Source organism: Bos indicus, chromosome 4 (genome assembly GCF_029378745.1).
Source record: "Bos indicus isolate NIAB-ARS_2022 breed Sahiwal x Tharparkar chromosome 4, NIAB-ARS_B.indTharparkar_mat_pri_1.0, whole genome shotgun sequence".
Taxonomy (NCBI): Eukaryota; Metazoa; Chordata; class Mammalia; order Artiodactyla; family Bovidae; genus Bos; species Bos indicus.
In genome coordinates this window covers 104,325,923-104,351,875 of record NC_091763.1, presented here as the reverse complement: position 1 = coordinate 104,351,875, position 25,953 = coordinate 104,325,923, and the positions used below count along the sequence as shown (strand labels likewise).

The 25,953-nt window shown below is 49.6% G+C and overlaps 1 protein-coding gene and 1 long non-coding RNA gene across 7 annotated transcripts in view; one reads left to right on the top strand and one right to left on the bottom strand.

Moving 5' to 3' along the window:
• The first annotated feature begins 7,827 nt into the window (after positions 1–7,827).
• Positions 7,828–25,953, top strand: part of DENND2A (DENN domain containing 2A) — a 102,099-nt gene continuing 83,973 nt past the window's right edge. Inside the window, exon 1 of one of the 5 annotated variants that reach the window (XM_070788247.1) lies at positions 7,828–8,087. The gene's annotated coding sequence lies outside the window, so the exon portion shown is untranslated. Of the gene's footprint in view, positions 8,088–8,739; positions 10,872–19,370; positions 19,725–25,953 lie in introns of those variants that run through there. The other 4 variants (XM_070788252.1, XM_070788250.1, XM_070788248.1 and 1 more) reach the window with 4 other exon arrangements.
• On the bottom strand, positions 13,048–19,059 carry LOC139182774 (uncharacterized). Of its 2 annotated transcripts, none has more exons than XR_011566338.1 (3): positions 18,396–19,059; positions 17,000–17,171; positions 13,048–15,651 (listed from the first exon to the last, which is right to left on the bottom strand). It is a non-coding gene; the product is annotated as an uncharacterized lncRNA (long non-coding RNA). The 2 variants fall into 2 exon arrangements; XR_011566337.1 differs by having other exon boundaries at positions 13,048–15,654; positions 18,396–19,057.

Here is a 25,953-nt window from a genome sequence, read left to right as displayed (position 1 = left end):
CAGACACCCCCGTGCCTGCTGCAGCCGCACTTCATCCCCACCTTGAGCAGGCCCTCACCAGTGTGTCTGCAGTGGGGACGGGAGCCACCTCCACCAAAAACCCCTGGGATGCCTGTAAAACTGCAGATTCTAGGGCCCCTTCCCAGTCTCCCTGTGTGAGGATGCCTTTGGGAAAGAGTAGAATCTGCTTTCCCTTCCACAAGCCTAAGGGGAGTATCAGGGAAAGAAAAAGTTTGAGACGCCACCGACTCCACCCTACCCATGGGTCCCGCTCAGTGCCCCCAGCCTGCAATGAGCTCCTCAGAGAGTTGGACTCTGGCATGAAAAAACTGGCTCTGGGCCACCCACATCCATCTACTCCCTAAGCCAGTAGAGGAGAAATATCAGAAATCATGCTGGAAAAGGACACTCAGGGAGGACACCCCTCCATGTGCTGTTTTCCATCACTTCCTCCCTCATGTCAGCCCTCTCTGCCCCCTCCCCTATCTCTTGTCTTCTCTTTAGCTGAATTGGCTCCATTATTCTCAGGAGATTTCTCCTCCTCTGCTTCCCACCTTCTGGTTTCCTGGCTGGCTCTGCAGTCCTCCTCTGATGCAAATGCTGTCTCTTGGCTGATACCGAGTGGTCCAGTGGTCTGGGCAGATCCCCTCCCTCCTACCTGGGGGGCTGTGAGACCCCTTCCAGCTCTGCCCGCATGCCCCGCCACGCTGCCTGCAGCTCTGCTGCTCTCAGTCCTGTAACCTCATCCTCCCGTAACCTGTAACCTCATCCTCCCGTAACCTGTAACCTCATCCTCCCGTAACCTGTAACCTCATCCTCCCATAACCTGTAACCTCATCATTTGCATGCTGGGCGGATGAGAACAGCAGCTCCTGACAGCAGCTTCTGCTGGCGTCCCGACAGCAAAGGCAGGCAGGGGTTGTCTGGGGTCATACTGCTGGGCTCTGGCGCTCATTCATGGGATCCCTGGGCAAGGTACCTGGCTCTTCTCGGCAGTGGCTTCATTGGTAAATGAGGCTGCTGTTAGAACCCACCTCCTAGGTGATCTGCGGGAAGCCTCGGCGCTCCCTGGCACCCGCCCAGTCACCCAGGACAGAGCCGGAAGAGGGTGAAAACAGGCAGCTGCTTTGTGCTTTTCCTGCCCACCTGAGGGGGTGGGGGCTGGGAGAGACCTGAGGGCCATCTGGCCCCATCTCCCCAGGAACCTGAGACCCACAAACAGATGTCGCCTTGCTCAAGGTCGCACTGCTATCTGTGGTAGTCAGAAGTCACCTGGCTTGGGGACTTGCCTGGTGGTCCAGTGGTTAAGACTTCGACTTCCAGTGCATGAGGTGTAGGTTCAATCCCTGGTCAGGTACCTAGGATCCCACATGCCTCTTGTCAAAAAAAGAAAAAAGAAACATAAAACAGAAGTAATATTGTAACAAATTCAATAAAGGCTTTAAAAGATGGTCCATATAAAAAAATTTTTTTTAAGTCTCCTGACTTACCTTTTATTTTTTAAACTGATGTATACTGGATTTACAATGTTGTGTCTCTGGCTTTGCTAGTGGTAAAGAACCCACAACCAATGCAGGAGACTTAAGAGACTTGGGTTCGATCCCTGGGTGGGGAAGATCCCCTGGAGTAGAAAATGGCAAACCACTGCAGTATTCTTGCCTGGAGAATCCCATGGACAGAGGAGCCTGGTGGGCTACAGTCCATGGGGTCGCAAAGAGTTGGACACAGCTGAAGCAACTTAGCACACGCATAGAGTTGATTCACAATTTTGTATCTCTGGCTAGTATCTTGATTTTAATCTTATTTGACCTGAGAGATACAGGGAGTGGATCAGATTTTAGGGCCTTCCAGAAATGTGTGCCCCCAAAGTGTGGCCTCCAAGAGGCAGCACAGTGACTTATCACCATTTGGAGGTCTGAAGGCTGAGGTCAGTGCCTGGGTGGGTGTTAGCAGGGAAGATGAGCTGGCAGGCTTTAATCCCAGAGGTATGCTGCCCAGATCCTAATGTCTTGTGACGAAAGTATTTGAGGGGGATTCTTGACTCTCCCTCGTGTCAGAGGAGATCCCCTAGTTGGTCAGGAAATAGATGCAAAGCCTTGTGTCTTAAGTACGATCCAGAGTCAGTCCGACTACCCTACTGTGTACTGGAATCACAGTGCCCAGAAAGACCAGGACCTGCTTAAACATAGAAATCCGTACTCTTTGTAAAGAGTATCTCAATCACCATCCTCTCGTTCCTTTCTCTGGAGTCTCCTGGGTCTTCCAAAAGGAACAGAGAAGAGCAGAAGCACAGAGGGTACTGGGAATCACAAGTATGACCCTGGAGACTGCCTAATGGTGAGAGATGCAGGCCCTCTGTGACTTGGTTCTCTGCTTTTTGTCAAAGACACATTCATCCTTGTAAAGTTAGGAACGCCTTAATTCTTTGTGAAAAAAAAAAAAAACATGACCCTTCAAAGTAAGCTAGCGGCATAGGAATAAAATAGACGGTGCTTATGCAGAAATGACAGAGTATCATGATATTTGCCAATTTGGTGATTCTTTGAGATTTCCAGGGGTATTCTGACAAATGTCCGCAGTCCCTGTGTGTGTGTGTGTGTGTGTGTATGTGTGTAAGTTGCTTCTGTCATGTCTGACTGTGCAACCCCATGGACTGTAGCTCGCCAGGCTCCTTTACCCATGGGATTCTCCAAGCAAGAATACTGGAGTGGGTAGCCTTTCCCTTCTCCAGGGGATCTTCCTGACTCAGGGATGGAACCCAGGTCTCCTGCATTGCAGGCAGATTCTTTACTGTCTGAGCCACCAGGAAGTGATAAACAAATGCCACTTACTCCACAGCGCCCCCTACAGGGCCCCCACAGCTTCCAATCTCCCAGCCCTAGTACAAGAAATAGAGGACAGGAGAGCATGAAGCGGCGCGGGGGCGGGGTGTGGCGGTGTGCCAAAAAGACAGGTCCCTCGAAGCCAGGGGGTGATATAGGAGGCCCAGGGTCCTTGGTCCAGGCTCCTCTCAACCCTTCCCCTGGGTGGCCTCCACTTCCCCAGCCTCATACTTCCCCGCCCATCCCATACCTCCTGGACAACATTTGATTCCAGACCAAGAACAAACCAAGCCTGGGTCTGAGGTTTGGGTGGGATGCTTGACTTGGTTTTATTTCCTCAGAGGGAGGCAGCCAGGGGTTGTGGTGGGCCGGGCAGGAGCTCGCATCCAGCTGTCTCCAGGCTGGGGAGAAAGGGCCACGGATGCAATGAGAGCCCAGAACAGCAGGCAGGAGATGGCTTCCTGGGGAGGCAAGGAGTAGGATGGCTGTGGAAGATGGAGGAAGCCCGGCTGCCAGCCCAGATGGCTCCACGGGCTCAGGTCGAGGGATAAGGAGAATCCTCACCAAGGGTGTGTCAAAGTGGGGCTGTGCACTTTGTCTGCCCCAAAGACAGCCTCCTTCCTTGCTCGACCTCATCCAAATGTCACGACGGCCCAGAACACAGATAAAGGATTTCCTTCTCCATGCCAGCTCTCTAGATAAAATAATAGAAATTTAAAAACAACCAAACCTCTCATTTATCATTTACACTGTGTATGACTTGCAAGTATGCCACTGGCAGGCCACTGGCACTGAGAGAGAAGTTCATTCTGGCAAGAAGTTGGAAAGGAATGGGTCACAGTGACCCACCAGGCTTCTCTGGTGGTTCAGATGGTAAAGAATCTGCCTGCAGTGCAGGAGACCCAGGTTCGATCTCTGCGTCAGGAACATCCCCTGGAGAAGGGAATGGCTACCTATTCCAATAGTCTTGCCTGGAGAATCCCATGGACAGAGAAGCCTGGTGGGCTACAGTCCATGGGGTCACAAAGAGTCGGATATGACTCAGCAACTTAAAAAACAACAAACCCCAGCAGGGTTATCTCTAGGGAGGGGTTTCAGAGATGCCTGTGGCTTCCAGAGTGGGACGAGGGTTAAATGCTTATCCAGAATCCCCCCTCCAGAGTGACTTATACTGGGGATAGCCCCTGCTCTCAGGCAACCTGGTTTGACAAAAAGGCTGGGACCTGTGTGACCTCGAATAAGTCACATCACCTCTTAGAACTTGGTTTTCCCACCCAGAAAATGGTAGGGGTGATCTCTAATTGCCTAGGAGCATGGAATGGATCAGGTGCCCTGACAGAGATGAAGTGCCTGGGACTGAGGAGATGATGCTCAGGAAGTGTTTAGCATCTCAAAGGAAGTTAAACAGACATTCAGCAATTTGGGGGAGACTAGAGGTTCAAAGGCTGCTTCTCAGGTTCTCGCCCCGTCTGATTCAGACTAGCCTCCCTCTCCAGGTCCCACGGTTCTCCTTCACTTGGCTTATACTGAGGGGATGTCAGCTCTGGGCTGATGGCCATGCTCAGGCTGAAGGCCCTGGACCAATAAAGGGTAGGGGGAGGCAGAAATTCAACTCAGGAGAGAAGAAACACGGCCTGCTGCCCTCCTCCCTCCTTGACCCCTGAGTGCCACTATACTCCTGCAAAGAAATGAGAGATTAGGGAAAGAATAACAAACAGGCATCCGGTCCCATCACTTCATGGCAAACAGAAGGGGAAAAAGAGGAAGCAGTGACAGATTTTATTTTCTTGGGCTCCAAAATCACTGCGGATGGTGACCGAAGCCATGAAATCAAAACTGCTCCTTGGAAGGAAAGCTATGACAAACCTAGACAGCGTATTAAAAAGCAGAGACATCACTTTGCTAACAAAGGCCCGATAGTCAAAACTATGGTTTTACAAATGTGAGAGTTGGACCATAAAGAAAGCTGCTGCTGCTGCTAAGTCACTTCAGGCGTGTCTGACTCTGTGCGACCCCATAGACGGCAGCCCACCAGGCTCCCCCGTCCCTGGGATTCTCCAGGCAAGAACACTGGAGTGGGTTGCCATTTCCTTCTCCAATGCACGAAAGTGAAAAGTGAAAGGGAAGTCGCTCAGTCGTGTCCGACTCTTAGCGACCCCATGGACTGCAGCCCATCAGGCTCCTCCGTCCATGGGATTTTCCAGGCACTAAAGCATTGAACTGTGGTGTTGGAGAAGACTCTTGAGAGTCCCTGGGCCTGCAATGAGATCCAGCCAGTCAATCCTAAAGGAAATGAACCCTGAATATTCATTGGAAGGACTGATGTTGAAGCTCCAATACACTGGCCACTTGATGCGAAGAGCCGACTCACTGGGAAAGACCCTGCTGCTGGGAAATATTGAGGACAGCAGGAGGCAACAGAGGATGAGATGGTTGGATGGCATCACCAACTCAATGGACGTGAGTTTGAGCAAACTCCAGGAGATAGCGGAGGACACAGAAGCCTGGCGTGCTGCAGTCCATGACGTCGCCACTTAGCCACAGAACCACCACCAACAACATACAGGAGCTGAGGGAGAGTGCCCCCCATGGGCCAGGCCTGGTACTACATCCTTTACTTGAAGATATGCTTTAATTCCCACAATACCCTGCGGTGGGTACACCTGCTATTTCCAGCGCACAGTTGAAGAGGCTCCCAGTTAGAGAGGCCAAGCAACCTGCTCCAGAGCCAAATTTGGCCGTCTGTCCCAGACCCGGTACTCTTCATCAGGATGCTGAAGGAAGAGGAGGGCAGGGATAAGAGATGGTCTGCTGTAACTTGTGGCTGCTCTAGGTGGAGAAAGCAGGATTCAAGTTCAGGAAAAATGAACTCCGTCCCCCCTCCTCCCATCAGCACCTTTCCAGACTGAAGCCAGGCACTACCTCCAGCTCCAAGCCTGTTTTCCAATGTGGGGAAAATCTGAGGACAGTCAGGGAGACCAGGGAGAAGAGAGGACTGCTGAGAGGGTCTTCCAAGTTCTAAGGCACACCTCCCTGCCAATCCCTTGGAGGGCTACCCTGCCCCCTGGAGCTGGAGAGCCAGGACTGGGGAGGGACCAGGGGGAACATCAAACTGGGGAAAGCTCCAGGGAGCCAGCTGGGACGGGAGCACATAGGGAAGGAGGGCTCTGGTGTCAGGGTCAACCATGGGATGGCCCAGGGATGCAGCAGCCAGCCCTAAGGAGCAGTGCGGTTAGGGGCTGTGACAGGCAGGCAGGGACAGAAACTTGCAACACATAGGCCCCAACATTGCCCATCAGAGTCTGACCTGATGAGCTAAGGCAGGGAAAATTTTCTAAAACAAGTCAGTGTGCAGAATTCAACGACAAAGGAGCAGACCAAGGAGTGGTGGCCTGCCATCAGGGGACACCATAAGGGGCTCCCTGGCCTCCTCTCTGACTGCCCACTTGAAATGTGACTGGCGGTTTGAAAGCCACAACCCTGAAGGTGACTGACCTGTTCTGTGCAGTGGTTTGAGGGACCCCCCTGGGGGACCTCTCAGGTCAATTATTCTCCATTTGCTCTTTTCTCCACTTTGCCAGTTTGCCTCATGATATCCCAGGACTGGGGAGTCAAGAAGCCAAGTCTCTGATCTTTTTTTGTGAAGTGAAAACTTACTGAATGATGCTTTAGCAAACAAAACAATAAATGCTTACACTTAAAAAAAAAAAATACTGCTTACACCTTGCAAATTTGTATTCGGAAAGTTAACCATGTTTAGGACTTCCCTGGTAGTCCAGTGGTTAAGACTCCACACCTTCCACTGCACAGGGCCTGGGTTCGATCCCGGTCAAGGAAGTTTCACATCCCACACAGGCATGTTTAACGTGTTCAGTTGAAATGGGTATGGTATGGTGGAGTCTGGGGAGATTTAAGGAAGTCTACAAAAGCTTCAAAGATCTTGTAGAATGAGCAAACCTCTCAGCAAAGGAGGAGACAGCTTTTCCATCTTTGTAACTGTGATATCTGAATAAGCCCCTCAGACCTCAGGTCCTCTGTCTGTAGGAACTGCCTGGGCGGTATCTAACGTTCCCCATCTAACGTTCCCCACTTTCTACAGTCCTTTTTCTTTCCCCTCTCTCCTGCACACCTCTTCTCTGAATTCATTCTCTTTCCCTTCTCTTGCCTTGCTTAGGCTTTAGTTCCGCCTTTTAGGAATCCGAGGACTGAAGACAAGAATGACTTTCCTGGGAGATCGAGATGGGCGTGGAGCCTTCCCCCACACCCACAAGTCACACTGCCAGCTCCATCTCCCTTTCAGCAGGGAACTCCTGCTCATCAACTTTCCGCGGTCCCGGCACGGCCCACAGCATTTTCACGTGGACTTCTTCTTTGGCAGTTCTAAATCAAAATCAAAAGATCAAGCTTTGTCCCCTGATCTTTTGTCCTCTGCGAGCGGTGGCAGCAGGCGCCATAAAGTCGCTTTTCCTCTAGGAAGCTTTTCCTGACCCCCACCCCCCCCCCCCCCCACCCACCACGGGCGCCCGGTTCGGAGTCTCGTGCCCCGCGCTCAGGGGCCCTGGGCTTTCTCGGTCAGCGTCTCGGTGCGGACCGACTTGGAGCTGCAGAGCCAAGGGTGGTGGCTGACTCTGCCTCGGACGTCCCACCCCAAGTCCTGCGCCTGAACCCCAGTCGACGCTCCCACTAACGCGTTACAACGACTGGAGTGAACTGAGGGCAGGGAGTGTCGCGGTCACTCCGCAGCATCTGTCTCAAGGGCTCAGAGCCCCGCTGAGCGCTGAGCGCGAATAAACCCTCCGGCCGGGTGGAGACGCAGCCGGCCACTCGGTGGTCTCCAGCAAAGAAAGGGTTAAGCCGCCATCTCCTCCCCCCACACCCCCACACCCCAAAAAAAGGGCGAGGGGAAGAGTCCGGCAGAAGGTCCTGTTTACCGGAGCCGCTCTAGGGTCCGCGCTGCCCTGGGAGAGGCGTTGCCGTGGCAACGGGCCGGGCGCCCGCCAGCTGCGGGTGAGCTCACTGAGCGCCGGCGGGCGGGGGGCGGCCCGGCTCAGAGCCGCCGCCGCCAGAGGAAGGGGCCGCCCTCCACTCGCCCACGGCGGCCAGGCGGCGGGCACGCGAGCGCGGGGAGCGGGGAGAGGCCCGGCCGACAAGAGCGCGGGGGACTGCGGGCCATGGCGCCCCGGGCCCCCGCCGCGCGCCGCCCCCGCCCGCCCGAGCGCCCCCGAGCTGCGCCTCGGAGCCCGCGGAGCCGCGGCCAGCCAGGAGGTAGGGCCGGGCCGGGGGACGCTGGAGGGGACGCGGGGGGACCAAGGAGGGGACGCGCGGGGAGAGGGTTTTGTGGGGGGGAGAAAGACGACGGCCAGAGCTGCCTCGACCCGGAGCCGTGAAGTGAGTGGCTCTCTGCAAACCAAAGACGGGGTTTCCCGCGTGCGGACGTGGGGATAGAGGCGCTGCAGCTCGATCTGCGGGACTAGAGCAAAGTGTTGTCCGGACGTCCTTTCGGGAGCTCCCGAGGCCGTGGTCCCGCGCCCGGGAAACCAGCAGAAACCGGGCAGAGCCCCCGCCCTCCGCCGAGCTGAGTCCCAGGGGCGTGAGTGTGTGTGTGTGTTTAGCAAGAACCGGGAAAAGCTGAGCAGCCAGACCTCCCCCCGCCCCCCACTGTGGTCAGACTTTTTGTAGTGTTAAGAAAGCAGAAAGGTGAAGATGATTGCATGATCTTATTTCTCCCGCTTTCCGCCTCAGGATGGGGTTGGCAGCAGATGGAATCCAGGGGGGAGTCTCAACACAGGATAGAAAGATATTTAGGAGGGTCACAGGGAACTGGATTCAAACCACAGCAGAGAGCTAGACCTCAGCCGAGGAATCCTGTCCTGGAGGGCATCGGGTGGGGAATCTGGACGTTGCCCTCCAGGGGCAGAGATTGGGGCAGGGGTAGGGCATTGACTTTGTTTTTTACCAGCTGCTTCCCAATGGCTCAGTGGTAAGGAATCCTCCTGCCAATGCAGGAGACTCTGGTTCGATCCCTGGGTGGGGAAGATCCCCTGGAGAAGGAAATGGCAACCTACTGCAGTATTCTTGCCGGGGAAATGCCATGGACAGAGGAGCCTGGCGAGCCACGGTCCATGCCCTCAACAGAGTCAGACAGGCCCGAGCGACTAAAACAGCAAGTTGGGGAAGGAGCCAGGGGGCTTTTAGCTGGTGTTGAGATACACTTTAGGACTATGACTTCTCTAAGGTTCTGGATGTTCCAGCGTAATAATGGCCCCAGAGTTGTAGTAGGCGCTACAGTAATTTTGTTTTTAAACCTACACCTGCGGTGGTTACTACATAAGAGAAAAGAACAATATCCTTTCTGCTTGCCAGTCATCAAGTATCAAACACACCAGAGGAGTGAAGCAGAAGCATCTTTGGGGTGGGCTGCCTACAATGAGCAGAATTCTACAAGAAGTCAAGGGCAAAGAGTAACTGTTCTTAGGAAAGGCAGTGAAAAGGCTGACCTTCTTTCAGTCCTTTTATTCTGGAAGATTCGAACCCTGCTTCCCTGGTGGCTCAGATGGTAAAGAATCTACCTGCAATATGGGTGACCTGGATTTATTCCCTGGGTCGGGAAGATCCCCTAAAAAAGGGAATGGCCACGCATTCCAGTATTCTTGCCTGGGGAATCCCATGGACAGAGAAGCCTGGTGGGCAACAGTCCACGGGGTCACAAAGAGTCAGACACGACTGAGCGACTAACACTTTCCCTTCTTTTCCTTTTTCCTGTGTTGTGTATTCATTCACTTAGCAACTCTAAGCGCTAGGCTAAGGGCATAAGGTATCTGCCTTCCTTCCAGGCGCTTACCATCCTAGCTGGGTAGTCAGACAGAAAACTAAATCCAGTTGGCATCTGGCCTCACCGTGAGTGCCGTGTCCTTGGGGAACCCAGAGCAGGGACGCCCACAGAATAGGTAAGGCCAGGCTGAGCCCTGAAAACTCTTCACCAACAAAGCAAAAGCAGAGAAGGTTGTTTCAGGCTGAGGGAACAGCCTGTGCAGTGTCACCGAGGAGGGAGAGGAACAGGCAAGTGTGGGGAGAATTCATGGTTGTAATTCCCAGAAGGAAGAAGGATCTCCCTGAAGCAGGAGCCAGGAGATCACTCTGTATTCTAGAAAGTTCACTCTGCTTACTGGGTGGAGGCTCAGAGAGGAGGAGACGGAGGCCTTGCAGCACCCAAGCTGCAGTTACTGACCCGCAGGGTGACGGCAGTGGTGACGTGGATGGAAAGAGCCAAGAGATAAAGAGGTGGGACCTGGTGGCAGACTTGGGGACAGGGTCAGATGACTTAGACGAGAACTAAATGCAGAGACGCTCAGGAGAAAACAGAGCAAAGCAAAAGGAATGGAGATTTTGAATGGCCTGTATTTAGCAGATTACAACACTTGGACAATAAATTTGGCTCGGAATTCTCTGGCAGCTTAGAGACAAACAAAAATACTCTGGATTGCACAGTTTGGGATTTTGGACAAGAGAAAGCATACAAATTCATTTTCAGGACAAATTTTTTCCTGGAATTGAACTCAACTGGGAATTTGTCATGTGGAAGTTTGTGTAAAGACTAAAGAGTAACAGAGGAAAAAAAAAAAAAAACCTTCACTGTCAGTGTTACAAAAGATGGGAAGATAAATCTCCACATGACCATTTTCCTATACCATCCTCCTGTTATGACTTGAGGACATACTGGATTTCTGTGGGGTGCCGAATGCAGCTAGCTCAGGCCTGTGGGCAGTGGCGACATAGGGCAGTGCGGGCCCAGGGAATCCTATGGAGGAGCCATGGGCACTCCAATGGAGGAAGAGATGATACCTACTCTGATGAATGTAGCGAGCACAGCATCCCAGTGCCCAGCCATGAAGGGGGAAGCAGGAAAATCCTGGTATAGCCCATAGGCAGGTGGGCTGAGACTGGTCTGGAAAAGGAACCTGGTAAGGCAGAGTGTTGTGAAGATTGGCTTCGGAAATCCTGACCAAAGAGAAACAGTGAAAGGAGCATCTGAGGATCCCGTTTAGCTGGGTAAGTCCGGTTCTCCCAGTTGTCCAGGCCTTTGTGCCCTCCGACCTAATGTTAAGGCTTCTCCTAGGGGTGGGGGAAAGGGTGGGGCTCAAGACACCAGAGCTCTACTCTGCTGAGGTCAGGGAGGGCAGGAAAACTGTTCACTGCAACGTAAGGAATGTTGCAGAGGAACAGGGGGTGTGAGCTGGGTGGTTCTGCACTCCGCCGCTCATCTGGCCAGGCCCTTCCTATTGGTTTCTGCAGAAGGGTGAAGCTGCAGAATCTATGTCAGTGCATTCTTAACGTGCCCTCCAAAGTTTAAAGCACTGCTTGCCCACTGTAGAAGTCTTAAGTTGAGTAGGTAATTTAACGACGCGGTAATGATAATCTACCCCATCTGCCCTCCCATCACAATTCTTAGCATTTTAAACTCAGGGTACACCTTAGAATACACGTTTAAGTGCTGAGGGGAGGCGTTTATTTTAAACAACTGATGCCCAGGCCCCGCTCCAGACCAAGTCAATCAAAATTTCTAAGAACAGGCCCTGGGTATCAGTATTTTTAAAAGGTCCCAGGTGATTTTAAGGTACTTCCACAGTTGAGCGAGGTTGCTTTTAGCCATCACCTAGAGGGCTCGTCACCAGAGGGGACTGAAATCGCAGATTCCAAAAACAAAGACCTTGTAGATTTTAAAATTTGGAAGCCTGTTGCTTACAATGAAATCAGCTGGCTAGTCAGCCTTCACCATCAAGATCTAAAGCCACCTTGAACAGATACAGGTAAGAGGCTAGTATGTATATGTGTATAAAGTAGTTTTTAACAGTAAGTCTAAAAGCATAATCACAGGCCTTCTACAGTTAGGTCTGCTTGGTCTAATACTATCGGATGCAGTGCTTCACCTTAGCCAAAACTGAAAATCTTTGGTACCTTTCTCTCTCTGCCTGGGACCCATATAGTTCTGTCTGTCTTGATTTCTGAGCCTCTAAGCTGTGGATTCTTTCTATTTCCCTCCTGATATTCAAGTATATATGTTCTCCGACCTCTGTCTTCTAGATTGGAAAGAAGCTGGGAGAAGTAGCTTGCCATTTAACATGCATAAAGTCTCAGTCAAAAGGAAAAAATCTCTAAGAGCTGAATTTCAGTAGCTATCATAGGATAATAGGAGTAGTATTTTGAGGCTCAATGGCTTTCCCCAAAACCCTCGAGTATAGCTTGCAAGCAGTTGCTGCTTTGGCTATGGGCAAAGGTGACTCAGCCTCCCCCACGCTCTCTGGAACCTGCCCCCTTTATTTTGCTTCCTGAGGGTCCATGGAATGTCTGACAGTTACTCGAGAGTGAGAGACCCCTTCTTGGGCCTGTGTCATACCCAGTCTCCTGTGTCCCAGGCGTGGTCCCTTCTTCCTCCACCAGAACCAGACAGCTGCCACAGGCACCTGGGTTCTTTGAAACCCCTGCACTGGCCTCCCAGCTGAGGAACTCAGACACAACTGTCCCTTTAATGATGGGAGGCGAGTCAGTGCTGGAACTGGAGTGACTGAGTGACTCAGTCCTTTGACTCAGTTCTCTACATTTAGCCCCAAAAGAAGGGAAGCCAGAATCAGACCATCCTGACCCTTGTGTTAAAATCATTGTCCGATATGGGCAAAAATTAATCCCAGCTAAGTTTGCCTAGAAGTTAAGCCCTTTGCCAACAGGAGGCCAGAATTGGCTTCCCTTTGACACATTCATCCTTGGCCTGTGGTCAGCTGAGAGAGGGATGAGTCTGAGACCCCGTTTTCCAACTGGCTGAACTACTAACAGTCAAGTTATGGTTCCCTCCCAACACTCCCCCCTCCCCGAGCCTTAGAGAAGGAAGGGGTGAGTCAGCCTTGCAGCAAGCTTAGGGAAGAGGATCTGTATTGTATTGGGGAACCCGAGGATCCATGCTTCGCTTCAGCAGGAGAGGAGGGCAGGATGGTAAGAGCTTGCGTATTTTATCAGGAGGGCTGTCAGACCAGTTCAAGCAGAGTAGCAAACACATTTCCTTTTTTGTTTTCTATAAAAGTGTACTTTAAAACTTTCAGATTGAGGATTTCCCTGGGGGTCCAGTGGTTGGGACTCTGTGCTTCCAATGCAGGGACACGGGTTGGATCCCTGGTCAGGGAACTGGGATCCCACCTGCTGAATGGTGTGGCCAAAAAAAATTTTTTTTTAAAAGTAAAACTTTAAGATTACTTTTATATACACATGTATGTATTTATATGTAAACTATAAAAACTATCCTTATTATAAAACATTTAAGTGCTAGTCACTCAGGTGTGTCCGACTCTTTGGGACACCATGGACTAAAGCCTTCGAGGGTCTTCTGTCCATGGGATTTCCCAGGCAAGAATATTGAAGTGGGTTGCCATTTCCTTCTCCAGGGGATCTTCCCCACCCAGGGATAGAGCGCAGTTCTCCTGCATTGCAGGTGGATCGTTTACCAGCTGAGCCATCAGGGAAGCCCCAAGCAATACATAAAAAGGACAGCTGCTGTCCATGGGGTTGCAAAAAGTTGGACATGACTTAGCAACTGAACAACAAAAAAAGAACACAGTGAAAATTTTCCCCATACTTACTCCCTCCTCAGAGGTGGTCACTGTTCGGTATGTATATTAAATCCCCCTAGACTTCTTTTCTTTACATGTAGTATATTAGTTTGTTTGTTAGAAAAGTGGAATAACTTAACAGTATTATGTGAGAATAATTCCATGTGGGACATAACATAGTCCTTTCCAACAGCTACCTAGTCTTCTTTTGCATGAATTGACTTTATTTCTTTAACACACTGTCTGCTGATGAGTAATTAGTTGCTTCTGATTTTAGCCACTGTAAATACTCTCCAGCACTTGTTCCAACATTTCTGTATATAAATTCCCAGAGGTGGAATTGCTAAATTAAAAGATTTCAAAGCCAAATGTATATTGAATATATCCGTGCCCAGTGATGGATATTTTAATGAAATGAGATTCTTTTTTTTTTTTTTATTTATTTATTTTTTAAGTGAAAGTTGCTCAGTCATGTCTGACTCTTTGCGACCCCATGGACTATTCAGTCCATGGAATTCTCCAGGGACTGGAGATCTCCAGCCTTTCCCTTGTCCAGAGGATCTTCCCAACCCAGGGATAGAACCCAGGTCTCCCACATTGCAGGCGGATTCTTTACCAGCTGAGCCACCAGGGAAGCCCAATTTATTTTTTAATTGAATGATAATTGCTTTACAGAATTGTGTTGTTTTCTATCAAACATCCACATGAATCAGCCATAGGTATACATGTATCCCCTCCGTCTTGAACCTCCCTTCCATCTCACCTCTCTAGGTTGATACAGAGCCCTGTTTGAGTTTCCTGAGACGTACAGCAAATTCCCGTTGGCTATCTGTTTTACATATGATAATGTATGTCTCCATGTTACTCTCTCCATACATCTCACCCTCTCCTCCCCTCTCCCTGTGTCCATAGGTCTGTTCTCTGTGTCTGTTTCTCCATTGCTGCCCTGCAGATAAATTCTTCAGCACCATCTTTCTAGATTCCATATATGTGTGTTAGTATATTTATTTTTCTCTTTATGACTTACATCACTCTGTATAATAGGCTCTAGGTTCATCCACCTCATTAGAAATGACTCAAATGCATTCCTTTTTATGGCTGAGTAATATTCCATTGTCGGAGAAAGCAATGGCACCCCACTCCAGTACTCTTGCCTGGAAAATCCCATGGATGGAGGAGCCTGGAAGGCTGCAGTCCATGGGTTCACTGAGGATTGGACACAACTGAGCGACTTCCCTTTCACTTTTCACTTTCATGCATTGGAAAAGGAAATGGCACCCCACTCCAGTGTTCTTGCCTGGAGGATCCCAGGGACGGGGGAGCCTGGTGGGCTGCCATCTGTGGGGTCGCACAGAGTCGGACACGACTGCCGTGACTTAGCAGCAGTAGCAGCAGCAATATTCCATTGTGTATATGTATAAAATGAGATTTTGATACTCAGTTTTTCAAAAATTGTAAAATAGTATTACCTCTCTTACCCTCGTTCCCCACTGAATTTACTATGAATTTCTATTTAAGTTAGAAATTGTGTGGTACATTCATAGAGGCAATCTATTATTTTGAGTTTTGTTAAAATTTTCAAGGCAACATTGAAACTAGAGTTTCTAAGAATTTTTCTATGGCTTATAGCTCGTCATCCAACAAATTGTCCCAATATTGTTTCTTCTGTCAGTTTGTGTTCCGAAAATCTTGATCTCATATAACCACGAGTTCACATAATGGTGTAGGCTGAAACCTGGAATGGGCAGAGTGGGTCACACATAAGAGCCAGCCCAGGGAAATAATGCAAGGAGCCTTCCTCTTTCGCTACCACGTTGCTGTTGTTCAGTCACAAAGGCATGTCTGACTCTTTGTGACCCCATGGACGGCAGCACCCCAGGCTCCCTTGTCCTTCACTGTCTCCTGGAATTTGCTCAAATTCATGTCCACTGAGTCAGTGATGCCCTCCAACCACCTCATCCTCTGCCACCCCCTTCTCCTCCTGTCTTCAGTCTTTCCCAGCATCAGGGTCTTTACCAGTGGGGTCGGTCTTCACATCAGGTGGCCAAAGTATTGGAGCTTCAGCATCAGTCCTTCCAATGAATTTTCAGGGTTGATTTCCTTTAGGATTGACTGGTTGGATCTCCTTGTAGGCCAGGGGACTCTCAAGAGTTTTCTCCAGCACCACAGTTTGAAAGCATCAGTTCTTTGGTGCTCAGCCTTCTTTATGGCCCACCTTTCACATCCATACATGACTACTGGAAAAAAAAACATAGCTTTGACTATATGGACCTTTGTTGGCAAAATGATGTCTCTGCTTTTTAATCCTGTCTGTCTGTGTCACAGGGTTGGACTTGATTTAGCCCTAAGTTCTCTGCAAATCAACTTTGTGCAACAGATAGAGTAACTATATATACAAAGTGGGACACTTGGAAAGTAAAAAAGGAGCACTAAAGATAAATTGTTTGTTTGTTTTATTTAAACACACTTCTCTTCATTTTTTTCTTAAAGTACTCGTGAAAGTATTTACTTGAAAGGGACAATATCAAATTTTAAATATAAAAATAATTCTTATAGTAGAATGGGTAATATCTAAGGATATGATCTACCACATTGTCTGGGTTGGTATATATTGTTTTCTACTTGTCTATTGCTATTTTGCCATTAACAAACAAAAAAATAAATTATTAATTGCTATACAGCCAGCCAGTCTGTGCTGGGAGCGTCCCTGCAAACTGCTAGCTGGCAAAGAGCTGGACATGCCCATCCATTCTTCCTGCAGCTCTAAGTGTACCAACCCAGGGACATGATTTCGTGTCACCCCTCTGCCCCCCAGCTTTTCTTAACTCCCCCCTAGAGTAAAGACCTGAGTGCAGGGAAGGAGGAAGGGTCCTGGGGCTCACCCAGTGCTGCGTGTCAACTCCTTCCTGCTAACCGAGTCAGAGAAGATGGGTACCACTGTCCCTACTTCCCACAGCTCACTGTGGAAGAAAATACAGCTGCCTTTTCCCAGCAGATTGGAACCATTAAAGCAGAACCTTCTATAATTTTATGTGTGCTTCTCACGTCCCTGGGAAATACAGACTCAACCTCCCAGATGACCGAGCAGAGGTATTTGTGGGAAATTGTGCCACAAATCAGGATTCAAACTGGCCTTGCATGGTCAGGAGAGAGGTTAGCTGGGGGAGAAACCACAGAGCACTGATTCGGTCACTGAGCAGGAGTGTTGGGGCAGCCTGAGACGTAGAACCTGCATCCCTGCAGCTGGAGTGGGACCAGTTTCTCAGGCACTGACTTGGTCAGGGCAGCAGCTAGGAAGACACGGACCACCAAAGCAGCATGCTGGGGCGCTGGGCTTCTCCCATGGCAATGTCTCTAGCTCGCTGCAGGTCCAGAGGGATTTCCCCTCTCGCTGCTCTGAGCTGGAGGTGGGAGTCGTTCAGATGTGAAATGAAGTGTGTGGTCAGCCAACCCCACATACAAATCCCTGGCTGCCTGACATCCCTTTCCATCTGGTCCTTTTCATCGTCTGTGTCTGTGACAATCAATAAACACACACAGCTCCCAGGACATCAAACAGGGACCAGTGCTCTGTTTACCCACCAGCTGAACTGATGCATCTAACAGGATAGAAAAACATCAGAGAGGAGGGGCTTCTTGATGCTTCCCCAAGTGATGAGACTTGGCCATTCCGGCACTGCAGAGGCAGAGTCCAGAGAGGTTCCTGTTCCAGGCTCTCTTCTCACCTGCACTCAGGGAATCCAAGATCCTTGACCTGGGACAGAGGGAAGAGTGACAGGGAAAAGAGTCAGAGTGCTTCTAGACACGTACACAGCCCGGGTTCAGGCCGCCTGTTGACTGGAGAACAAGAGAGGAAGAAGGCTGCTTTCAGGATGGGGAGACAGAACACCTGCCCAAGCCCCCAGGGCAGGACCACAAGCTCCTCCTCACGTCCCTGAGATCTGGCCTCCATCCCCGACTGTCTGCAGAGACTTCATCCCGTTACTGATGGTGCAGCCACTGTACAGCTAGTTCACTGTTCTCGGTTTCTGAGCTTCCTAACATGACTTCCTAACGTGACTTGCCTGACCCAGGTCACGGTCGATATAACATTGCTATAGTGACATGTCTGCACTGCTTGTCAAAAGGCTGAAATGCTTCTCTGAATAGTCACTCCTGATGTCCCACTGTTTTGGGACCCCCACAACCAGATCCAGCCATGAAAGGGTCAACAGTAAGGCTGGGGCCCACGCCCCTCCTTTGTGAAGCATTTTGAATAATGCTTCCTCCCCTGAGACACCACACCATCTGGGTTATGCTAATTGTCTCTGGAGACATCTCCTTCACTGATTCCTTTTCTTCTCATTCAACAAGCATTCACGCCGCACCCACAATACACCAAGATCTGGTCCAAATAGACATTGTGGAGGAATAAAAAGAAGCCCAAGGCAGATGTTCTGCCATCAGACCTCTCTGTCCAGATGGAAGACCAAGATGAAGAAACATGGTAAAGAGCTCAGTCAAGAGAGAGTCACCCCCACACCTCAGTTCCTCACTCTCTTCTTTGGCTTCACTTTCCCTCCGGGGAGAGCTTGTCCGCGTTCACTGGTTCTTTGGCTGCATCCCCAGTTCTTCTCCACCCCCACAGGGTTGTTCTCTCACCAGACTCTTAGATCTCTACCTCTGGCTGCTTGATCTATATGTTCCTCTTGAATATATCAGTTCATATCTTCCATCACGCACATGCTTGCTCAGTCACTCAGTTGTGTCTGACTCTGTGTGACCTTGTGGACTGCAGCCTTCTAGGCTGCCCTGTCCATGGGATTCTCCAGGCAAGAATACTGGAGTGGGTTGCCGTTTCCTACTCCAGGGGATCTTCCCCACCCAGGGACTGAACCCATATCTCCTGCATTGGCAGGCAGATTCTTGACCACTGAGCCACCTGGGAAGCCCCTTCTATCATGTATCCTGTTTATATTCTGTGGGAAGCACACCATACCTCCGCTTTCTGATTGCAGAATGTCTCCAAGTCTCATGTGCCAGTCCTTCCATCCTCCTCTCCGTGTTTCCACATGTCCCAGAGCAGCCGTCCAACCGTCAGTCTCATGTCCAGGGCAGGACATACTGTCCCCTTTCTTCATGCTCTTGCCTTACCTGAAAGACTCTCCCAACTAGTCCAAAGGGCCACCAGATTCTACGTCTTCTCTGAAGCAGTCGGTGACCCCTCTGACTCTCATTGCCTGCCCACTTCTAAATTCCTCCAGTGATATTTCTTTCATAACACTTACCACTGTGGTTTGAATTTAGTCCCTAAACCCCTCTCATATTGTGGCTTTTGTTAAACATGTTGTCAGGCATCCCCTAGACTTTTAAACTAATCTTCTGGTGTTGAAGGGTTGTAATCTTTCATTGCCATTGGTTGATTGGGTTTGCGTCTTTTATCCCTAGCTCTAGGGCAGGGACCGTTCCTACATGTGTGTATTTCCCAGCAGCACCTCATGTGCTGAGCTCCTTGATTGATCTTGTGGATTAATTTCAAACCCATCCATGCTGGCTCAGATTGGTTAAATAAAAATTGCCCATATCTCAAAACTTAGCTAAATAAAACAGAGCACATTCCCAGGCATTACACAACTTGAGTACAAAACACCAAGCATAGATAGTAAACAAACAGCAATGGAGCCTCAGCTTCCAAGGAGCCAGAAAACGGGGAGGGAGGGGAGCGGAGTCCGGGCGAGCAGACCATGCTAATGGGGTGGGTTCCTCCTAACTTTCACTTGTGGCTTCGAGGCTGAGCCCTGGCTTTAATGAATAGGGAATGGGGTCAGCTCCTTTTCCAATTTCAAAACCAGTTTTTGCAGATTACACTGTAACAGTAATGGTATGTTTGAGAGGTTTTACAGCTTTACCACACTTGCAAACAATTGAGGCTGGGTCTGGTCTGCAGGTGACTTAGATGATATAGAAACTGCCTGCAATGCAGGAGACCCGGGTTCAGTTCCTAGGTTGTGGAAGATCCCCTGGAGAAGGGAGTGGCTCCCCACTCTAGTATTCTTGCCTGGAGAATTCCATGGACAGAGGAACCTGGCGAACTACAGTCCAGGGGGTCGTAGAGAGTCGGACCCAACTGAGTGACTAACACTTTCTGCAGCCCTGCAGATAAGTTGAGGAGGTTGTATTAGTATTGTCATTATTAATATCGTAACAAAGTCCTGTATTTTTACTTGTATTATTTGGCAGGATTAAGTTCCGTTCATAACAACAGAAGCTGGGTTGAGCTTCTCACAGGACACGCACCGTGCCCACTGTTTTCCAGGTGCCATCTTGGGTAAGCCTTTCAAACCAGGAGCTGTTCCTGTCACCACTTTACAGAAGAGAGAACCAAGGCTGAGCAAAATAACTGGCCCGAGGTCCCATGACTCTCAAGCAGCAGAGCTGGAGTTTGAATCTGGGGCTGTGTGCTTCCAAGCCCTTTGCTTTTAATCCCCACAGTACGCCATCTTTCAAGCTCCTTTCCAGAACTGGGAGTTGGGTGGGAGCAGTCCCAGCCCCGGGCTCCCTCTCTGAGCTCGGGGAGCCATGGTGCCGGCCCCAGCAAAGGGGATGGGAGATGACGTCTCCCTCCAAGATTGCTGCCTTTTGTCCAAATGTGCTGGCCGGGAGCCAGGCTGGAAACTCTCTGCTCATGGAAAGAAAGAGAACAGAAGCCAGCAAAAAGAGGGTGGGAAAGGGTCTGAGCGGGGAGGAAGGGAAGAGGAGGGCCGGAAGGCGAGAGGGAGAGGAGGTGGGGAGTGAGGCATTTGGGGCAGCACAGCTGGAGCCGGGGAGGGCTGCCGGAAGGAAATAAAGCATGGCCTTCTGTGCATCCCCTCCAAGTGGCTACTTCTGGTGTGGTGTGAGTGGCCAGGTACCCAGGGGCCACAACACAGGACAGATCCCACCAGGGGCCCTCCTCCCCACCTCAGTACTACTGTTGATCAATGCATGAGTGATAGTCGCTCAGTCATGTCCGACTCTTTGCGACCCCATGGACTACATCCTGCCAGCCTCCTCTGTCCATGGAATTCTCCAGGCAAGAATACTGGAGTGGGTTGCCACACCCTCCAGGAGATCTTCCCGACCCAGGGATCAAAGCCAGGTCTCCCGCTGGTGATTTCTGTACTGTCTGAGCCACCAGGGAAGCCCCAGTATCAGTGAGGCCAGGTTAAAATGAACATGAGGAAACCCTTCAGAGGGAAAAATAAATCCCGAAATGGCAGCCCAACGGCTGCCTCTGGAAATGGCCAGGCTGGCCAGGCGGTGCCCTGGGGCCAGGGTGTGCTGGGAGAGGAGGAGGGGGTGAATAAAACCCAATCAAAACAATTCCCTGAGTAGCTAGTCTGTATCCAGGAGGGGAAGGCCTGTAACCTGCCCCCAGAGCTCTTGACTTGGTGTTAGGCACCTGGACTTGAATCTGACAACCTGGATTCATTTGGCATCCACGTGGCCTTGGGGAAAGTTCATCTCTCCAGGCCTTGCTTACCACATCTGTGAAGGCAAGGCAACTGTCGAGTGGGTGTGAGGAGTTGGTGAAGCAATCTGTGTGGAATCTTGCCTAGAAAACAGTCAGTGTTCGATAAGTGGTGACCATTCATTCACTGTTGCAGTTTAATCTGAGGTGTCACACATAACTACCTGAAATCCTAAATCAAACATATAAATAACAATTGAGGCCAACCGTGAAAGACATACCACATGGTTATGCACGTTTATTAGGGTTACCAAGTATAGATAAGTTAAAAAAAATATCCAGAGAAATTCAGAGGACAGGGGGAAGAACTTCAGTTTGGGGTTTGGCCAGGGCTAACCCCAGAAAGAAGAAAAGAAGGATATGTAATTAGTAGACCCAGATTCCCCTGGAATAACTTCTTATAGAAATGTGTGTGTGTGAGCTAAAATCACTTAGTCATGTCCGATTCTTTGTGACCCCATGGACTATAGTCCACCAGGCTCTTCAACCATGGCATTCTCCAGGCAAGAATACCACAGTGGATTGCCATGCCCTCCTCCAGGGGATCTTCCTGACCCAGGGACTGAACCCATGTCTCTTAAGTCTCCTGCGTTGGCAGGCTGGTTCTTTACCAGTAGCACCACCTGGGATTTTGGGCTTCCCTTATAGCTCAGTCGGTAAAGAATCTGCCTGCAGTACAGGATTCAGTTCCTGGGTTAGGAAGATCCCCTGGAGAAGGAAATGGCACCCCACTCCAGGTTCGATTCCTGGGTTGGGAAGATCCCCTAGAGAAGGAACCCACTGTAGTATACTTTCCTGGAGAATCCCATGGATAGGAACCTGGCAGGCTACAGTCCACGGAGTCGCAAGAGTAGGACATGACTTAGCGACTAAACCGCCACCACCACCTGGGAAGCCCCCTTATAGAAACATGCGTCTATACATTTTTCTGGGGAAGAGGAAGGAGCATGGAGGAGGTGATTGAGTCCCATATGGGGTGACAGGCGCCTTGAGTCCTGTTCTTGCCTCTGCCATCCCCCAGACAGGTGACTGAGGCTAGATGAGCCACAAAATCCTGGCCCACATTGTGGTCATTTCTAGCCCTTCTTGCCTGCTCCCATCCTCTGTTCATTAAGGAGCTTCTCCATGCCAGGGGCTTTTCTAGCTGCATTACGTATCTTTATCCCCTCTTTCCTCTTTGAATTTCCACACTAGACTGAGGACTGTAAGAAGCACTGTCGTTTGCAGGCTGGGTTCCCAGTGACTGATGGGGGTCACGAGGGAGAGCTGCTGAGGCCGGGAGGAGGATGTGGAAGGCTGGGTCAGCCAGTGCAGGCGTCATTCCCAACAGGGTCCTGGGAGAGGGGCTCAGCATTTCCTGAAGGGAAATGACTCCCATAAATAGACAGAGGGATGGGAAAAGGACTCTTCCGTCCCTTTCCTACTGTCAACTCAGCTCTTCTCCTGGTGTGCAGACAATGCAACCTCTCTAAATGTTTTTCATTCAGATGTGTCCCTGCCAGTGTGTGGGAGTGATGTGAGCTCTGCTTTCTTGTATACTGTAGATCCAAAATAAGAACCGAAGAAGGCACACATTCCTTTTTTTGTTCATTTACCCACAGTGACCTCCCATTGGCCCATTCCAATGTAAGGCCAGAGTATTTTCTGTGAGGTTTTATTAAGAAGAAGAAAACTGTGGGCCTTCTGATACCATGTCCTATTTAAAACTTCATCCTAGAGTCCAGCAGATCCTCTTGTATCAGTGCTTATAATATGTTGTTCAGGTCCTTAGAAAGATTAGTTCTCATGACATGGCCTTACTAAGGCTTTGATTCCATTATATTAATTATATTGTTATTGTTTTTAATTCTTTTTTAAGTTATTTTACCCATCTGATTTTAAAAAGATGAACTAAGGCTTCAAATGTTCCCAATACTTTCAGTGATGCGTGCCCCCAGGAAGAGGAAGAAACTTCTTGACTCTCCATAGTGTAACAGGAATGATAAGATCACAGGCAACTTCTGTGCCAAGCTGGAGGCAAAGCTAATGGGGGTTTGGTTTCCTTAGTAGCTGCAGTTGGCTCAGCTTCAGCCATATGGGTGCAGATTCATGTTTAAAACTCACATGCACACTAGCTTTCTTTTTTCATTTTGGGAAAGTACTTGAACGTAGATTGAACATGACACTGTGTTACTGGGGATTCTTTTGGTTGCTTAAGCAAACAAGGGTATAAAGATACCTTGTGGAACCTGTGGGCAGGAATGCAGCTTGGCCCCAAGAGCAGATTGGACTGGGAGCGCAGAGCCCTCTTTCTGCGGGTATCATGCTTCTCCTCAACAGCCCAGCTCCCTCTGCTCCTTGGTCAGCAGGGTGAAAATGGCTGCCTCACAGCGCCATGTTTCCGTGTTCTGGCCACACACATTGACCCAACCCCCTGGCAGCAGAACCTGATTGGCCCGACTTTCAGTTAGGCCTCCTCTAGAGCCAATCAGCTGTGGCTGGGGGTGGGATCATCATTCAAACATGGCTGCCCAGGTCCCTGTGGCCTCCGTGGAGGAGGGAAGTGGCGGTTTGCAGGAAAGGGGCTGCTTTGTGAGGTAGGCAAGCACCAGTGAGTGCTTGTGAGATCTACTATCCAGTTATATTTCTGTAACCCTAATGTGTTCATTTGTCTTAACCATTGTACTCATAAGAATCCTGGTTCCTCAGATTCACATGCTACTTTGCTAGAGCTAGTGCTTGTGAAGGAGGTAATGATGTACTAGAGTGAGGGCTTTGGGGCTACACACCTCTCATAAAATCCCATGGATACTATTAAGCTTCCTAAGAAGGCAATGGCAACCCACTCCAGTACTCTTGCCTTGAAAATCCCATGGACGGAAGAGCCTGGTGGGCCACAGTCCATGGGGTCGCTAAAGTCGCTAAGAGTCGGACACGACTGAGCGACTTCACTTTCACTTTTCACTTTCATGCATTGGAGAAGGAAATGGCAACCTACTCCAGTGTTCTTGCCTGGAGAATCCCAGGGACGGGGGAGCCTGGTGGGCTGCCGTCTTATGGGATCGCACAGAGTCGGACACGACTGAAGCGACTTAGCAGCAGCAATATGTACCTGGTACATGCTTGCCAGATGCTTAGTGTGTCTGTCTCTCTCCACCCCCTATCCACTTTTCTTCCCTTCCCCACTCCTCTTCTCTCCCTCCCTCCCTTCCTTCCTCCTGTCTCTCTTTTTAAAATAACAGTCTTATTGAAGAATAATTCACATACCATAAAAATTAATCCATTTAAAGTGTATAATTTAATGATTTTTAGTATATTCACCGGTTGTGCAACCATCACCCATCAGTCTTAGAACATTTTTGTCATTTGGACAAAGAAACCCAATACCCCTTAGCCACCATTCCCCACCCCAGCTCCATCTACCTCAGTCCTAAGCAACCACTAATTTGCTTTCTGTCTCTGTAGATACCTCTGTTCTAGATATCTTATATAAATGGACTTATACAATATGTGGCCTTTTGTGATTGGCTTCTATTCCTTTAGCTTAGTGTCTCCTTATCCATGTTGTAGCATATGTCAGTACTTCATTCCTTTGATGGCTGAATATTATTTCATTGTATGGGTGTACCACATTTTGTTTATTCATCAGTTGATGGCACTTGGACTGTATCCAAGTGCATAGACTTTATGGCTATCAAAAATAATGTGCTCCGAATACTAATTTACAAGGACATACGTGGATGTGTTTTTTCATTTATGTGTGTGTGTGTTTGTGTATGTGCGCATGCACGCACTCAGTCAAAGTCCAACTCTTTGCGACCCCATTGGCTGTAGCCCGCTGTGCTCCTCTGTCCATGGAATTCTCCAGGTAGGAATACTGGAGTGAGTTGCTATTTCCTTCTCCAGGGGATCTTCCCAATCCAGGGATCAAACCTGCGTCTCCAGCATTGGCAGGATAACTCTTTACCAATAGTGCCACCTGGGAAGCCCTCATTTCTCTTGGGAGATGCATTATTTCTATGATTATGTTGGTTAAGTACTTAATGCAGTGCCTGACAGATCACAGGACAAAACAGCATTCATTTCCTGACCCTGACCTTCCCAAAGGTTATGAATGAAAGCTGTTTCCTGCTTGCCGCCCTTGAAAGAAGAGGGGTCAGGCCTTCAGGTTACTGTCCCCACGGGTACTGGCACCACTGAGTGGCAGATTCTTGCATCAGACTTGTGAGAGATGTTGATGGGTGGTTCTGGTTGAAGGTACTAAGAGAGCAGATAACAAGGTTTGCAGGAGAAATATAAAATTTGGAGTAGAAAGATACAAACCATAAGATTCTCTGTTATGCTACTTAAACACTGTGCTCCTAGGCCAGTCGCTGAAGCTTAATCTTCTCTTCAAAATAAGCCTAACAAGAATTACACCTGAAAATTGGGAGGAGGGCTTATATATGTTATAATGTGCATATGATGTGAAAATCAGGTGCTGTATGAGTGTATGATAAACTCTAGGGCAGGGGGAAAGTCAGAATTTTGAAACTGCATTCAAATCATAGCAGGTTCAGAGGGCATTTGGAGATTTTGAGGGGTTAAGGCAGGCAGTGGTCAGATCCTTCAGGGGCTGCTGTCAGCCCCTCAGGGCTGCAGCCCCTCTGTGGAACTAGCTCTTGCCTGCAGCTGCATTTCTGGCTCTGAGAAAGACCCGGGTCATCCTTAGTTTACCAGGACCGTAGGCACATCGGATCTGCATTGTGATCTTATTGAACACCTTTGGGCTGGTCAGTTATTCCCCCGTTTATGAGAAAGTCCATCTTTGCACTAGTGATTTAAGATACCCCGTTGATCATGTATTAAGTCCTATGAGTACTTGGAGGACTTCCCTGTAGCTCAGACGGTAAAGAATCTGCTTCTGTTGCAGGAGACCAGGGTTCCATCCCTGGGTTGGGAAGATCCTCTGGAGAAGAGAATGGCAATCCACTCCAGTATTCTTGCCTGGAGAATTCCATGGACAGAGAAGCCTGGCAGGCTACATGGGGTCGCAAAGAGTCGGACACGACTGAGTGACTCACACGCA